The following is a 5,844-nucleotide window of genomic DNA, read 5'->3' as shown; positions in this document are numbered from 1 at the left end:
TTATAGATTGGCTTCGTGAATGAGGCCTAGTAACGATAAGAATGACATATTCTTATACATATCTATATAATAAAATTATAATAATAGTATAAGTGTTGATTTTTAAACTTTTTAAAAATCTAAAGTTTAATTTGGAATTAAAGTATTAAAGTGTAATACTTTTCAAATTCCAAAACTTGAGGGCAAGAATTGAAACTATTACAAGTTTCTTCAATTTGTAACTTATGAGTTTTAATGGTTCATAAAAATGAAGACTCTTCATTTTAGGAAACCTCTTTAGTTCTTTAATCACAATTTAAAGAAGTGACTTTTGGTTATCCATAACATGAGGACAAGTTACGAACACCATCATTGTCATTAAGATCATGAATTAAACACACATGGAGGTTACACATAATTTCAATGATATTCTAAAAACTCATAAGAACACAAATTCATGTCAAGAAATTTCAAGAATCATATTAACATATACAATACTTGAAAATTGATAAAAGTCATGCAAAATGGATTAACATAATCATTATCATTTTGAAAAACTGATTTTACAAGTCCAAAACAGACTGGGATAATAATTTTAATCCATTTCCAGCAACAAAACACGAAAAGACTGCCCAGCACGCACCTACTCGTCGAGTGCATGATCCGACTCGACGAGTAGGATGAATTTGTTCATGGACTCGGCGAGTCTTCCCCATGAACTCGGCAAGTCCAGTCAATAGTGAGCAGAATTTTTGATTTTCAAGCAGTTTTGCATCAAGTATACAGAAAACAATCCTAGGCTCTGATACTACTGATGCGTTTTGAGCATTCTAACACTTCCTAAGTGTACATGCAACCCTAATAACCTTGAATCTATGTATTCTCTATATACATGCAAATTTCTTTTTCAAGGTTATTTCCTAACTAACATGGCATGGGGAATAAATAAAATATAAAAATAGTAGAAATAAATACCTTGATGTTGCTTGGATTCCTTCAAGACTTTGTGAGCCTAGAACCCCAAATGTTGTGCCTCAAATGCTTCACACAACACCACAAAACTTGGAATAACTCGAGAGAATACTTCTAGCACTCAAAATTGGTTATGCCCTCTCTAGTAACACTAGGTACCGATTTTGCTAGCCAAAGGGTTCCTTTTATAGTGGTGTCATAATTAGGGTTTCATTAAGAAGACCCATAATTGTCATGACTCTTCATTTCTCATGAACCATGGATTTGTAACTCACATGGACTATCCGTGGAGCTCCAAATGGTTACATCCATAACCCTTAAACCATGGATCATTAATCCACCATAAAAGAATTGATGATTTTCATAATCAACCCTATATATTTAATTAGTCTCACTTTGATCACTAAATTAATACTAGATTAATACTTGCTCAATACTAATTAAATACACTATTATTAATATATTAGATCTTATAATATATTAATAATCATAAGTGCCATATTCTCTCATTTAGTCTACCCAAGTATTGCAATGCCATGCAACACAAATGGACCATGCCGGGTTGGATCAAGTACATACCAAATAAAGTTATGGACGTAGACACTATATCCAACAACTCTTTGTTCAATTACTTTCATCATACTATCGTTGGAGTCTACTTGAAACTCACCCTAGTCAAGTCATTAGACTAGGGTAACTTAACTCAAGAGTTGTCACACTCCCGAACCAGACGGCGGAAACGTCCGAGGTCGATTGTGACTTAATTGAATACCATCACAATGATTATACATGAATCATAACATCATTCATCACCATGCATTGAAATATTACAACTGATATTGTTTACATTCAGTACATTGTTTTAAACATTACATTTCCATAACTTAAACCGTTCAATACTAATTTAAACAAAACACCATGACATCACTGAATACCTATTCTTTGGTTTACCTGTTACCTGAGAATACAAGTATTTTGGAAAACCATCAACATACGAAATGTTGCTGAGTTCATAAGTAATGATTATGAAAAAGTATGATTTTTGTGAAGTTTGAAAACCCAGAAAATCCGATATTTTCTGAAAAGAGTATTGTATATAAGAAAAAGTGTGAAAATCCGTAAGTATGCTTGTCAATTCTTGTAAACGTGTATAATTGTTAAACTTTGTATACATCACGAAGGTAAAAGTGTTGAACTTCCCGAGAAAACCCGATGTTTTCCCAATACGTAAAATTACATGTCTTATTTATTGTCATACCGGTACGACGATTGTTTATGACTACCCATGTGACATTGGATTAATTATGGGTTGTGAGTCGTTATAATCACGCAGTAATGAAAATTACTAGTTTATAACTACCAATTACAAACGATCCCTTAGGCTTCGTCCGTACTACTCACTTAATCCAACCACCCTGACTTCTCATAGCCCCACAACCGAGGAGAAAGGAGGGTACGAAGCCCCCTTTATTTCCAAAAATCGTTCAAGGCTATCGGGAATACGAAAGGCACTTGGCCCGACTCGCATTTGTCTTCTCGACTTCGCTAGCAGTACCAATGGACCTTGGGGCCCAACAGCACAATAGAGCTGTTGAAAGTCCTTTTACATGGAATTAGGTCATAGAAGGCCCAATAACATGTAAGCGTGTTCCCTTCGGGCCTAAAGATCATGTTATTGGGCTAGCAAGGCCCATCAAGCACGATTTGAAACTTTCAAGCCCAAAAATTGAATATTGACTCTTCGTAGATTTTGCGTGTTTATTGAAGTACTATTGTTTATTGATTTTTGATTTGCTATTGATTCGAGACCGAATCAATTCGTTGGGTAACGATATTGGTGTTGAAAGTGTATTTGTTATTACGATTCGCCGGTAGTCGTGGTTCTCGTATTTTATCTTAAAGGAATTATTTGTTTAAAGTAAGAGTTTACCTTCTCACGACCCTTCTTGGATAAAATTTACACTTTTAATCCTTTATATAAAAGAATTTCCATTTTAGTCCATAAACCATTTTTCTTGACACTTTAGTATCAAACTTCTTGAAAAGACATTTTCAGCCCAGATTTACTTGATAAACAGCTTAAGTCCTTCAAAAATGGAGTTTTCTCGGTTGGAACCCCAATTTTCGCAACCTTTACAGGTTTGTCCCAAAATGGAAAATTTTTGCATTTTTGATCCCTTTTGACTTTGAAAAACATTTTTGACCTTTGTAATGGTTTTAATACACTTGTAATCCCCTGTTTTACAAAAATTTGCTTTTCCAGCCCCTCAATTTCAAAAATCTCGCAAATTGGGGCTTCATGGGCCGAAAAGCCCATTTTAGCCCATTACATTGAAAATTTACATTTTAAGGCCCTCAAAAATGTTGATATTCAGAAAAATTATATTAGAAACTGTTTGGACCCTTTTCAACCTCTAGAAATTATCATTTGTCGTTTTGGACCCTTAGCTTTGTATTTTTGACAATTTGAGCCCAAAAATGGGTTTTATGGCCAAATATGTTCTTCCTAACCAAATGAACTATTTTTCTTGACTTGATTAGTATGAAATGGTGTATGTTATGTTTATTTCATTCCTCATGTTATAGATCTCAGTTTTTATATACTTTTTGGCTAGCATAATCATCACAAAACACATAAAATCAAACATACAAGCGTAATAATCACACAAGGCATACATTTACTGATAGATCTACACATTTGCTTGTATTCCCCCCCATAAAAACTTATAAAAACCGAAAGAAAGGGGGTATGAAGCTCACCTTGAGTTGTTGTTTCAGTTTTGAAGAAGATTGGAAGGAGGATGATGTTGTTTTCGGCCCTAACAAGCCTTCCTTTGTTGACTTCGAACTTAGAGGGTTTCTAAGAGAGTAATCATGATTTTGCATGGATCAGAAAGAGATTTTTGATAAAACAAAAAAGAATCTATATCATAGATCCAAGCATGATCTTACCTTAGATGAAGAATTTGTGGAAATATCTTCTTGAAAAACCTTCTAAATTTCGAGATCTTGATGAAGAGTGGAGGGAGTTTCCTTGAGAGATTTGTGAGAGAATTGTGTGTGTGTGTGTGTGTGCTTGGAATCGGCCGAGAGCAAGAGAGAGGGAAAGAGAGAGGTCTTGAAGTTATGTGTGCATGGAAACATGGGATAAGATGCATGGAAGACCATAATGTAAAAATAAGGTGGCCATGAGAAGTGAACTCTCCCTTTTATTTGGGCTTGGGCCGAGAATTAGAGAGGAAGAGAAAAGAATTTGGGCCTTGTATGCTTAAGCCTTTTTCATGGTTATGTTAAGTGATGTTTGGAACAAATAACCATAAATATGAGTCTTATGACCTATTAGGGCTAAATTAGGTTAATTATGGCCCAAAATGGTTCATATAATTAATTTATTTCATTCTAGGCCCAATATGGCCCAAAATATTGAAATAAATGGAAGTGGGTACAATTAGAGCCCATTTAAGAGTTAAGCCCAAGATGGTCAAATTGCAAGCTTATTGGTCCATTGGGCCCAATAAGGAATTCCTAGTTCAAAATGGACTTAAACAAGAACTCCTAGGGTTTCCAATTGCTTATTGACTACTTGAAATGCTTGCATGGGGTGTTTGTTTGAAATTTTGTTGTCATAGAGTATGCATCATACATGCTCTTATGTCTTTGATTCACAATTTGACTTAAGTGTTGTAGTTACAAGGCATAAAAATTTCTAGTTGTGACATCATCCCACCGTTAGAGGGAATTTCGTCCCGAAATTCTTTTGAAAGCTAGATTTGAGAATGCTAGAATAGGTGAGGGTACTTTTGCTTCATTTGGTCTTCACGTTCCCACGTGAATTCTAGCCCACACTTCGCGTTCCACCGTACTTTCATGATCAGGATGCGACTTTGTTTAGTACGCTTCACCTCCCTGTCCATGATTTTGACTGATTCTTCAATGAACAGGAGATTCTCGTTGATTTCAATCTCGTCAACAGGAATGACGAGAGTTTCATCTAATAGGCACTTCTTTAGATTGGAAACATAGAACACAGGGTGCACATTGCTTAGCTCAGCGGGTAGTTGCAGTTTGTACGCCACTGTACCTATTTGGGCAACGATCTCGAAAGGTCCAATGTATCGTGGGTTCAGTTTTCCCTGTTTTCCGAAATGAATGACCCCTTTCAAAGGTGAAACTTTTAACAGCACTCGATCCCCGACCTGAAACTCTAAGGTCTTTCACCGTTTATCAGTGTACCTCTTTTGTCGGTCGGGCTCTGATTTGAACTATCTTTTCCGTGGTGTCACGTATGATCTCCGGTCCCGTTAACGCCTTGTCCAATGCAAGTTTCTTTTCTAGATAGGTGTCGCCCACCTCAGCCCAACACAACGGTGATCTACACTTACGTCCATATAGTGCTTCGAAAGGAGCGACTTTGATGCTCGAATGATAACTGTTGTTATACGAGAATTCAACTAAGGGTAAGTGGGTATCCCAAGACTTCTTAAAGTCTATCACACACGCGCGAAGCATGTCTTCGAGCGTCTGGATGGTTCGTTCGCTTCGACCGTCCGTTTGTGGGTGATAAGTGGTGCTCATGTCGAGATGGGTTCCAAGTGCTTTCTGTAGTGATTGCCAAAAACGTGAAGTGAATCTACTGTCTCTATCTGAGATTATAGACACTGGTACTCCGTGAAGTCTCATGATTTCTTGAATGTATAATCGTGTCAGTCTCTCCAGCTTGTAGGATTCTTTTATTGGCAGGAAATGGGCGGATTTCGTCAGTCGGCCAACTATTACCCATATGGGGTCTAATCCGTCCGATGTCTTGGGTAGGTTGGTCACAAAGTCCATGGAAATACCTTCCCATTTCCACTCGGGGATCACCGGTTGCTGTAATAACCCCGAGGGCTTCTT

This window comes from Lactuca sativa, chromosome 5, assembly GCF_002870075.4.
Source record: "Lactuca sativa cultivar Salinas chromosome 5, Lsat_Salinas_v11, whole genome shotgun sequence".
NCBI classification, from domain to species: Eukaryota; Viridiplantae; Streptophyta; class Magnoliopsida; order Asterales; family Asteraceae; genus Lactuca; species Lactuca sativa.
Note: the sequence above shows the minus strand (reverse complement) of the source record.